The following is a 12,068-nucleotide window of genomic DNA, read 5'->3' as shown; positions in this document are numbered from 1 at the left end:
TGTAGCAGTGAGCCCAGAGAATCTCACCTGGAACTGCCAGCCTCCTGAGTTTCCCTCCCATTCATTATTGCTGTAGAAAACACTATTTTGTTGTCCGTGAGCTGCATACTCTACCATGTGTGTGTACCTCAGACAAGCCCAGGCACCAACAAGGCCACCCATTCTCTGCCTCTGCTTCGCTGGTGGGAAGAGCAGCACGTGGGGCGCAAGCCAACGCGTGTCACCAGCCTTCTGGGGGGACAGACGCCAGCCCTGCAAAGCCCACGGTATCGATGCTGCTAATTACCAGGCTTACCTCGGCTCTCAGAAGAGGGGTGAACAGCTGAGGGGCGCAGAGGGTCTCCTGGAGTAGTACTTTTTCCCTCCCATGTTGGTTTTTTGTTGTTGTTGTTGTTTGAAGCACTACGGGGTGACTTGGAAGCACAGGAGTTCAGCTTGCAGAGCCGTCTGTCAGCACCTCTCAAGCAGCAGTACGCAAGCTCTCATTAGTAGCAGGGAGCACACAAACATACAGAAGTGAACGCGGCTTTCGCTGCACTGGGTCTGTCACTCTATTTACTGGACCAACTCCGTACGGCACTTGTCTGCACAGCAATGCCAGTCTAACCCTCTCCCCACGCTCAGCCCTACCCAAACAGCTGCTCCGCTGCTGCATCTGCACACAGGCTTGTCTGCGGAGGCAGGATGAGGGCAAGAGCTCTTGGGTGCATGCTGCCTGCACGCTGCCAGCACCTCCCTGACGCAGCCCCCTTGACTGCGTTCAACGTGTGGTAGTATGCAAGGGATCGGTCCTGCTTGTTGCAGCATTACAGAAACCCAAGGGAAACTCCATGGAAGTCAATGGCTCTGTCATCAATAACCTGGATACTGCATTTGGCCCCGCTTCTCACACTTGCGTCTTAAAAGCATTTCCATCTCGTGGAAATTGGACGGAGATGTTTTCAGATACTCTGGTTAGCAAGGGAATTCCTCAAGCTTTTCAGATGAAAAAAAAACCTGCATCTTAGCAAACTGTTGGCTTCAGGGCTGTAGCAATCCATCCTTGCTCCCATGAACAAGCCCTTACCCTTGCACCTTAACCTGCTAATCTCCTCTCCAGCCTCCTAATTTGCCCTCGCTGAGGGCATGCTGTTTGTTGGCACCAAGTGTTGGCGTGCACCTTTGTTTTCACACAATATAGGGTTTCAGCTCGGCTTAGCACTCGACAACCTCAGTATCAATGTGAGCACTCACAGAAGTGAAGGTCATTGATTTACACCGCGAGTAGCCGAGATTATTTTTTACTATCACCACTGTCCAACACACAATTAGGCTTTCATGCGCAGAGCGCCTTTCAAGAGCTGCCAGTAATTTTCATTCCACGCACGGCGGTTTTGATGCCAATACATATGCTTTATATCTAATGGCAAGAACACTTGAAAGAGTGGAAGGTCAATCTTTTATAGACAATCCAAAAAAATAAAATAAAATCATGGGAAGGAATGGAAACAGGCGTGCTCAGCGAGGAGCAAAGCAGGGAACACTTTCTAACCTAACTCATCTCACCTGCTTTGTTGGCTCCCAAACGAGTGGGGAACGCTCCCGCAGCCAGTCATCGCCCCCCAGCTGCAGGCACGGTGGTGAGGAGCGAGATTTTTGAGCTATCAGTGCAAGGAAAGCACTACAAGTTATGCACAGAGATAACTTTCAGGCTACTGAGCAAGGCACAAGCGGCAGCTACTGCTGAACACTGTATGCCCACCCGCAATTTCCTGATCCTGATTTCCTTTTCTAACCGTGCTGTATTCAGGTTTTCTGAGGGATGCAAACCACATAACGTCACTGGAACAGCTCAAGTTTACCTGGAACATAACCTGTCCAACATAATTAAGCCAAGCCTCTCCTTGCCTTTCGCCAGGAGAGTCAGAATTTCAATTTCCTTTTAAAGCATACTGGAAAATAGGAAAAACTTTCCAAAAGTGTCTTTCGCTCTTAATAAAGGTCTTTCCACCTATTGCATCAATTTCCTGCTCAATTCACATCAGCAACAAGTATGCACGCTCTTTTGCTTAGCTTGACTTTACCTTTTGATTGGCAAGTTTATGTTTAAAAAGAAGGAAAAAGGATCTACTGCTGACAACAGCAAAGCAAAGGTTTGGCTTCTTACCTAGAAAGCAACTATGATTTTGAGACTGAGTCATGTAGTTCTTCATCTAGCACCCTTGAGCATTGTCAGAGACACACATGAACATGTGCCAGGACAACAATCATTGCAAACCAGGCCAGAAACCAGTATCCAGTATGTAAGCAAGCCCCCAGGGTTTAATCCTGAGGGTTACAGGAGCCTGCTGGCTCCCCGGTCTGCCAGAGCTTATTGCTGCTAGTGGGAACTGTATGCTTAATCCTCCACCCCTTTCTTGGACACAACCCTAGTAAGAAGTTAAAGGTATTTTCACCCTGTGGGGGACTACAACACCTTCCACATAAACAGAGGTATCGCTTAAAAGCGCTGTGGGAATGTAGTACCAGGCAACTGGTTCCAGCGGGGCCAAATTTGTCTTCAGTCCTAGCCACCAGCCCTGACGAGAGCCACAGGCTAGAGGATGCACATACGAGAGGATGAGTTTCAAGTAAGGCTGAGGATCTGTCTTTTATGACCAGACCCTCCAATGTCATTTTGAGCTGGGTTACCAAAAATCAAAAGTCCCTAAGAGGAATCAGCCACCACCCGCTGGGCACAGCAGGATAACGCAGTGAGGAGGAGAGCCAAGTATGAAAGACTTTTGTAGAAGAGATGAATGGGAGAAGAAACAAACTTTCCAAGAGGGCTGCATGCGGTTGAAAACCCACAGTCACACACATTTACCTACATACATGTATGTTTGGCAAGAGAGATGGTGGGAGAAATTTCTGGAGCTCACTTTTACCGAATTAAATAAATAAAAAAAGGAGGAAAGAAAAGTTGAAAGCCTTTTCGGGTTGTGAAGATATTGACAGTTTTTGAAATGAAAAGGGCATGTAGGTCTCTAGCCCCTGGTCCACTGGCTGGGAAATCTTGTTGGGCTGTTATAATCAAATTCTACCATTTAAAGGAAAGGAGATAATTCTGAAAAAGGCAATACAATACTCAAAAGAAAGAAAGCAGTGGCTATAAAAAGGTGAAAGAGTTCGTATTTTCTCCCACTCTATCAAAAAGAAAAGATGACAGAAGAAAGAAACTGGTGAATTTCAGTCTTTATGCCAGGACGGAAAAAAAATGGAGAGATGAAATTTTGCAGCCTACCACCCCCACAGTAACAGCAGGGACCATGGCCATCTAGCAGAGGCACTGAACAGTTTAGGATATTTTTCTCTCCGCTACTGAATTCATTTTCGTAGCAGTGTATAGGTTTCTCCATGTTACTTGGCCCTATTCCACAGCTTTCACTGAAAATTAAGGCTTAAAGAGGAGAGAAGGCAAACAAAAAGCAAATATAGGCTCAACATCTTGATAGAAGTTGGTATTGCGGGTTTGCCTTGTTGCTTTAAACTCAATTGTTTTGGCTCCAGGCATTACGGTTTCGAACTGTGATTAGTTTAAAGGCTTACTGAATGTGATCTTACGGAGTAGTTAAGTGTTTTAATTTCTGTGCTTATTTCACATTCATCACATACCATCCTTGAGAGGAAGAAAAGCCTAACATATTTTCACGTTTCCCACCACAAGGGATCAATTCCAGTAAAACGTAGGGGTGCTGGGCATAACTGGGAAGTGGTGAGCTGTCCTTGGGTCAGGTCAAGTAGCAGAGGCATCAGTTTGCACATATTTACCTTCTTTATTTCCTCCAGGCCCTCGAGCTTCTGCTAGATGATTTCCCTGGTACCTGGTGGCGGCAACAGCATCCCAGAGCAGTGAATTTCAAAGACACGTAGCACGCGAGGGGACTGGAGTTAAACCTTACCCTGCCGAGAGGGGAAGCTCATCCCCACAGCTCCCACCTCTCAGGAGCATTTTCCATCTGTCCTGCCAAAGCTGCTGCCCAAAACTTCATGGCACCTGAGTGGTGGGGCTAGGGAGAGCAAGGTGGGCAGCAAGTGACCAGAAGAAGCTGGAGGCCCTGCTCCATGAACATCTGATACGCTTTAATCGCCAGGCGTTCAGCATGACAAGGAGGAAGCAGAAACCTAGCCCCGAGTCCCCCGTGGATCCAAGCCTCTGCTTTATTATGTGCATGTACAGCAGTGGTGTACGGCAGACCCCTGGTCTGGTTTTGTGTCTTCAGGCTGCAGTTTAATGATGAATAATTAGGTTCTGGGCAGCTCTTGGCAAAGGCGGCCACTGAATACTTCACGCTGTAATGGATGTTAATCTGAAAATTGTGTTTGCAGCTCTGTTTGATCATCTGTAATGAAACTGGTCAAATCGTAATTTTGTCTTGTTAAAAAAAAAATAGTATTTCACGTGAAGATCCAAATCTTTTTTTTTTTTTTTTTTCCTAAGTAAAGAAGCATACTGGTTTTTACACTGTTTTTCCACCAGTGAAAACAAGCAGGAATCCCACAACATCCAGCGATCTTACGTGACCATGAGAGATAAAAAATACATTTGCAAAAATGCTTTGATAGTATTGCAGTGGAAGTGCAGCATCAAACTGGAGGAAACGGAGGGAGGAGTTTTACTTTGTTAGACAATTAGTGCACTGTGTTGGGTTGTTGGTTGCACCAACGATCATTGGCTGGTCATTACAACATAGGAAGCTCTAGGAAATATAAAAGGTAGGTCATATTAAGTATTTGAAAATAATTAATCTTCCAATATCTAGGTTTGCACTTGACTGTGCTAGGAATATCAGTGGGCAATTCCCTCAGAAGTGAATACCAAGATGCAAGGAACCACTGAGAAAAAAAGGAAAAAAAAGTGAAATTCAGAATAGTGTCTGAAAACTAAACATGGATGAGAAAGGAAACAGGATCAAAACTAGATAATGTGATAGGACCAACATAACCCAGCAAGTCAGCAGCAAAACCACAACTTCCAATGCAACCAGAAACTTAATTTTATAAAAATCTCCATACAGTAATAGCTGCAGAACCCATCAGTGGCTGATGCTGTTAAAATAGGAGCAATGCTGATGCGCGGGCTAACACCACAGCGCATCTGTGCTCCCAGTAAGGCCGCGTTGCTCCTGCAGCTGTCATGTCTCCGTGACAGCATTATGATGGAAATCCGAGTGATGCCGGCCTGCAAGGCTGAGGCAAAGTGGATCACATCCTACGGACTTTATGGAGATAAATTTCCACCTATTTCAGTGAATCGGAGACAGGCAAGAGCCAATGGGAGTTTAGTCTGAGTACGAACAGAGACACAAATGAATAAAGATTTCAGCATTTGGCTTTACCTTCGTAAAGAAATAATAAAAATATATTGCACATGTTGCATATCTGTCAGCTAAATTCATTTTATCTACAACACTTTATTGGTCTCATGCAGCTCTAGAGAACAATTCAAATCTCAAATTACAAAACCACCTAGTTTAAGGCTCCATCAGTGCTGAAGCCTTCAAACCCTGAAATACAGTCTCCGAGTTCCCATTCAGATTGTCATCAAAGCTATACTCCAACATTAAGTCCATGTCAGCCTTAGTGGAAGCAGATGAGGGCTCCAGCCGCATCTGGTTTGACTTCCCTGTAATAACGGCAGCCAATTGAGCCATAGCAAAGAAAATGCAAGTATTTCCTTGAGAAGTAACTGGTTTTCTTTTAGGAAAATAATTGCAAAAATGCTAATTTGATATTTTATGTCTTATGTAAAACACAAGATCAAAACATCTACTGGACTAGAACTTGCCAAAAATATGAGAGAGAAAGTTACACCATTCTCCCTTCGGACAAGTTTGTCTCTGCAAAGGACAAAAAAAATACTTGAAAGACTCAGCTTGTGTGACAGAAGATAAATTTAAACTCCACCCTGAGCTCCTCAAAGACCTGCTTAATCTACAGACTGCTGTACATTCCCCTCCCAAAAACAGCCCATGCAGACCCTTCACAAGTTCTTGCCCTTGCTTGCTGGGCAACACAAGCACTTCTGGTCTGCCTTTACCAACAGGAAAGCTAATTCTTCACCAAAACTCAGGGTGGAAAGTTGGTGTTACGCTTAATGAAACCAGCAACACAGGAAGGTACCTCCCCATGCTTAGGGAGACAAACCCTCCCACGCTGTATTTTAAATGAACCATGTTTTCCCCCTAGTTTCATTCAGTCTTTTAGGTCACTAGCAGCTAGGAGCAGCACTCCCCAATTACTTCTGTAGTATCACAGTCGTTGCAATGTTTGTGGCTTTGTCAGTCACTGATGTCCATGCTCTTGCTTTTCCCATCATTAATAGGGATGTGTTATTGTCCTAATTTTATAAAGGGAGAAATATGGTGTACAAAAAATAATTTTCAAACAGATTCTCTGTTTTCAGAGTACCTTCTTAACCAGAAGTCATTGTGCTCACAGAGAACAGCACATGTAAATCCGAACGATATCTACCTAGAAAGTACTTGCTGTTGTTGTTTTTCCCATGACAATACCCTAAAGTGTTTAAGAACTCCCTGGAGGACAGAAAGCAAGGCTACCAAACATAATTTTCCTTTACAAACATGTTTAAGGAAAATACCCTCCACAGCATAAGCGCTATATACTCTCTAGTTTTAAGCACTCTCCTATATGAGGTTGTTCCCTCCATCGCAGACAGGAATTAGTAAGGTTAGCACAGGTTTTGGAACTGACCCCAATAACAGAGCAATAGCTAAGACAACAGGTTTTGTTTCTTTGCTACACATTTTTATGATCCCATTCACTGTAATATCCAAAATGTTTCAAGAGAAGCAAAGGGAGAAATGCCATCCTTTTAAACTGAAAGTGTTTTATAATAAATAAATACAGCAATCAGGATTTGAAGAACCTCGCTCCCAGAAAAAGAAAAATGCCCTGATTTTAAATTACCAGTTTCATTAAAAAAAAATAATAAATCCAATTTAAAACCAAAACATCATATTAAAAAAATAAACTACCAGGAGAACACATTTTCATAATCAGATCCTTTTTTTCCATAAAAAGGACATAAAACCTTAAAAATAATTAAACTTTTCTCCAAAACTCTTTCTTTTAATTCCATAAAGCCCTTTCTAATTAAAATACAAATTCAGCAACAAAAATGCTGTAGCTTTTCCACTGCTATTTACAAACCAGAAACACACTTTCATCTTTCCCACACTGAGGAAAAATTGTTTAAATTTAGGTTGAAGCACTGACTACTGCATGAGTCTTCATCAGCAAATCATTGAGGGCAAGTCTAAGAGAAGAGCATTGTATTGCATTTTCATTCTGAAAGCAATTGGTTTCGTTTGGAGGGGCTTGTGGGTTTTTTTGTTTGTTTGTTTGTTTTTGTTTGCTTGTTTTCTTTTTTTTCCCCTTTTATATAAATAGTGCTATAATCCATCTCATCCTTCTCAGGAATTTACCTGTTAAGTTTTCCTCTCAGTGGTCAGCACTTTCCACTGGTTCAACTTTCTTAGGAAGTTTTAGAAATTAAGAAGGAAAGCCAGAAGAAAAGAAAAAAAGAAAAAAAAAAAAAAGAAAAAAGAGAGAAAAAAAAGTGCTGATCCATTGCCTTGGATGAATTAGTCCAAGAATGCTGGTTAAAGCCCACTAACACCCGAGGCTCCAGCGCTGGCACCCACAGGTTTGGGGGGGTTTAACCTCGCTCAGTTCAATAGTTTTTAAGTTTCAGGAACACAGTTTCCCAGATATTTGTATCCCTCATTCCACAGCAATACATGCTAACAGCAGCCTACCATATCTGAATAGAGATGGAATTGACTTGAACCTACCTTCAACATATGTTGGTTATTTGGGAAACAGATTAATTTTTCCTTGTCTAAGTCGTTAAGACAAACACCATTTTCCATTACCATAGAAAACGGGCCCAAGCACAAGCCAGTCTCAACTTCAGGGATAATGGAGAAGAAGAGTGCCTCCAAATACCTGAGGACAAATGCACCTGCACCTTCTGCTCTGTTGGGATCTTACGGCACAACGACAAATGAGAGTCCCAGCTTGCCTGCCAAGTCCTTCCAGGTATTTCATGCCATCACACAAGCTGATTTTCCTCCTTCAGCCATGACCACGGCATAGCCTGGCTCTCTCCACTTGTAACAGGAGCCCAGCCACCACTAGTGTTTGTGCTTCAGCACCACAAAACCAGGATGACAGAGCATCAGTGCAGATTCGATGGCAGAATTTGCTAAAATTAAAAAAATTAAAAATAAAAAAAGGCAATATTACTCATCTGTGGATCAATGTCATGAGCACTTCAGGTAACCCAGGTGGGTTACAAGGAGCAAACTCCTGACAGAAGTTAATTAGGAATAAAATGCCCACCTAAATGATAAAACAGTGCAAGCTGTGATCATGATGCCTTTCATGAGCACAACCTGGTTGCAAACTCTGAGGCTTTTGCCCCTTCTGTGTGCCTGTTTGAGCAAAGCCTCAGTTGGGTGCGTGCTCGCAATTCTCCCCTGAGCAGTTGATCCGGAGAACTGAGGGCTGTTGAAAGGTTCTACACAAAAAAATAATAAATAAAAATAAAAAAAATACTGAAATAGTTTATAAATCCTAGGAGGGAGCACAACTGCACAACACTTGTAGGAAAAGGAGCATTCTTTACTGCAGTTCTTTTATCCTGTGATTTATACTCTTCTCTTCCACCTATTACACGGCTACAGCGCTCGGTTCTCCCTTGCAAGAATTCACTTTTGGCCTCAGACTACACTCTCCCTGCCAAAGCAACACTGTCCTTGGGTTTGCACGGGTCTTCTGCATCTGTTTTCTGTGCAATGTTGTCAACAAACAGTGTTAAATTCTGTGGATGCATTTGTTCTACGGCCCTTGGTGATATGACAGGGGTTAATGCTATTTCAGTGAGAAACTGGAAGCATCCCGTGACAGTCCGCACCCTAATTCAGAGGGTTTGGGTGTAACTCAAAGAAAAGCTTGAGTTTATCCTCCCTCAACCTCTACCCTACCACTGCAATGAAACAGCTCCTTGTAGGAGCGGAAAGGATCCACACCCGAGGCCTGGGAGACCTCTTTACAGAGGTTCAAATCCTGGTTGTGATTGTCCCTGAGCTTGGAGGACACGCATAATTCAAACACAGGCCAGCCTTTTGGAAATGATCCACCGTAACATTAAGGGCATTAAACTTCTGTTTATTAAGGTCTTATAACACTGGCACACTTGATAGCTAGATCTGATATTATTTTTTTTATGCTGCTCCTGAACATATTTCATTTGATTTTGAAGCCTGAAATCTTGATACCGCTGCAGCTCCCTGCATCCTCCTCCCTCTTTGGCCGGAGTCACAATTAGATCTTCAAGCACATTTCCCACCCCTGCTTCAAGCAGAAGGCTGAGCCAAGTTTCTGTCTCGCAGCACAGGCAGGTGGGAAGGATCACTTTCACCTTCCCTCCTTTAATGCTGAAGCACACGGGTTTTCCCCAGAACACAGTCACAACAGGCCACTCAATTTTATACTACTGCTCTACTCTCGCGACTGCCTGATTTGATCCTCAGGCTAAATAAACAAACATCCAAGCTGCCATTAATGCTTTTGATTCTGCAGTTTGCACACCTCCACCAGCAGTGCTTTAAAGTTTCGGTGACGGCCCCTCCACCTCCGTCTGCCCGGTAAGAGCAGCAGCCATTTGCTGGCGGAGATCAGAGCAGAGCATCAGAAACCAAGTCCCTCAGGCGGCCTCTCCAGTCCCATCCTCTGATGCTCCTGAGCCCATGCCCAAAATTATTTTCATTTTTAAGAACTCTGTGATGGCAGAGAGAGCAGCAGCTCTGAGGTGAGTGGTGGCCCCGTGGTGGTGGCTGGCTCGTCATTCCCCGGGGAAGTCTGCTCACTTCGGGCTTTGTCACAAGCCACTGGGAGCGTGACATCTTAAGGGACCGGTTTGTTAGACGCCAATGGAAATAATAACCTGACAGCAGCCCTCCCCTTAGCCCAAAGGCAACAAAAGCCACCCTAATTGTTTCCGTAGCAGGAAGTCCCTCTGGGGATAAAAGAAGTCGTACAGGATTCGGATCGCTTCCTGGATTTGTCTGCAGCTATCAAACAGCGCACGGCAGCACAGCCAGCAGCACCCCATCCCTGCTGCCAAGCACGAGACCAGAGAAAGGGACGGGATTCAGAGCCAGAGGATTTGGATTGCCTCCTCCACCATTCGCAGGGTGAGAAATCATTTGATATGTAGGCCAGCGAAAGGTCTCCTCTCCTTCGTCTAGAAAGACCCGTCCTGCTAATGCGAACAAAGGAGGAGACAGAAGTTGCGATGCATATTGAAAGTATCAGACAGAGAGAGAGACAGGCACAGCGGGTAGGGAGCCGATAATGCAGACAGGGGAAAGGAAAAAGGGAAGAAAAGAAAAAAAAAAAAAAAAAAGAGAACTTTTAAAGATTCTTTCTAAGGAGAAAAAAAATGAATCTTCACTGTACCGGTGCTTTTATTAGAATGCCTCTCGCTTTTTTCTTGCTCTCCCTTCCTGACATGGGAAGTTATGCTCAGGCTGACTGTGGCACTTTGTCGGGGCACCGCATTGTTCTGCCCCCAGACGGCTCCCTCCACACCCCGGCATGCAGAGCTCCAGCTGCAAGGGCTGCAGATGCTCATGGTCCTCACGGTGAGCAGAAGCCATCACCTGCAACAGGATTTGGCACGCTCGCCTTTCCAAAATCAGGGGGAAGGATACAAAGTGAAGCTGATGTAAAAAGATGCGGGGCAAGGGAAAGTATCAGACCTTTTCAAGGGAAAGCTGTTCTTCCTCCTCATGGTGCTATACCGGAGGCAGAGGAGGCGCCTCGTTTTTGGAGCTTGAAATGCTGTTCTTCCTTGGAGCATGCCAAAATTTAGCCAAGCAAATCAAGAGTTCACAGCAATGTGGCTATTCTGGTGGTTTTGTTTTGTTTTTTAAGTGTCACTTTTCAAGGTAATTCCCGTCACTCTGTGGGACCTGCATCTTTACTCTCAGTAATACAGGAGCAACTAGAAACCCTGTGGAGGCCTCATGAACAGACAGATTCCTGTCCTGAGGTATTTGCAGTCAGAGATAAGACAGACAAAACGCAGAATGCACAAATAATCCACGTTTTACAGGAGGTGTAGGAAGGCAGACTGCAGGCTTGACCCATGCCTCTCCTCCAAGGGAAGGGTGTTTCCCCATGGGAAGCCATGGAGGTGCTGTGCCTGTGATGCTGGCTGCAGCTGAGGGTACCCATAAATTATGTTTATCTAGAAGAAACCACAACTCACATGCCCTGCCAAATAATACCTACAGGCCTACCTGCAAGTGGACAATCAGATTTTTTGCTATGGCTTTGCTCAAAATGACATGTAGTTTTCTTCCTCTTCTTCCTTTCAGTTTCATCAGCTAGTATGGAAAATAATTCTAGGGAAAAAGACACAATTTCAGTCATAAAGCAAGACTTTGCAACTTAAGGTCTCTTCAATCCTGTTGAAAGAAGTTACGTGGCTCCTCTTTATTTTAGTTCCCTCCTTTGCAACAGGGCTTGCATGTGGCACAGTATGCACCCAGCACCTCCACTGTGAAGGCAGAAAGCAGCACAGGCATTGATAGCATGACTTACCCTTTTCTCGTGCTGTCAGGACAGGCAGTTAAGGAGAAATCCTCATGATCCTAACACCCTAGAGAGAGCAACATGACTACCAACTAACAAAGTTCAAAACGACAAGTTACTGCTCTCCACCAAAAAGGCATTTCACCCTGGTCTAGCAAACTGCACGTCCAGAATCCCCTTAAAAATGCTGCACGAGCCCAAGGCTTTGCACAACTCTGAATCCAGTTTAACGTTGCCAGTCCCAAACGAGGTTACCAAATCAGTGAGCTCTTTTGGAAATTAGAGTCTCAGCTGTGAACACAAAATAATACATTTTCGGGCACTCACAAGAACATCTGGGCAAACTGAAACAGGCAAATGTTGTGTCTGGAGAAGAAAACAAGTCCATTTCTGTACTGCAGAGCAATCTGCTTGCTGGTGCT

General features: G+C 44.4%; 1 long non-coding RNA gene across 2 annotated transcripts in view; it reads right to left on the bottom strand.

Moving 5' to 3' along the window:
• The window catches only part of LOC311431838, a 157,155-nt gene that overhangs the window by 132,538 nt on the left and 12,549 nt on the right, over positions 1-12,068 (bottom strand). The window contains exons 4-6 of one of the 2 annotated variants that reach the window (XR_014689666.1): positions 11,352-11,456; positions 10,507-10,709; positions 9,198-10,306 (exon numbers count right to left, since the gene is read on the bottom strand). The exons of the other annotated variant lie outside the window; for it this stretch is intronic. This is a non-coding gene — a long non-coding RNA (uncharacterized lncRNA). Of the gene's footprint in view, positions 1-9,197; positions 10,307-10,506; positions 10,710-11,351; positions 11,457-12,068 lie in introns of those variants that run through there. 2 annotated transcript variants of the gene reach the window in all.

Source organism: Aythya ferina, assembly GCF_964211825.1.
Source record: "Aythya ferina genome assembly, chromosome: 2".
Lineage (NCBI taxonomy): Eukaryota > Metazoa > Chordata > Aves > Anseriformes > Anatidae > Aythya > Aythya ferina.
This window is presented reverse-complemented; position numbering and strand designations above follow the sequence as displayed.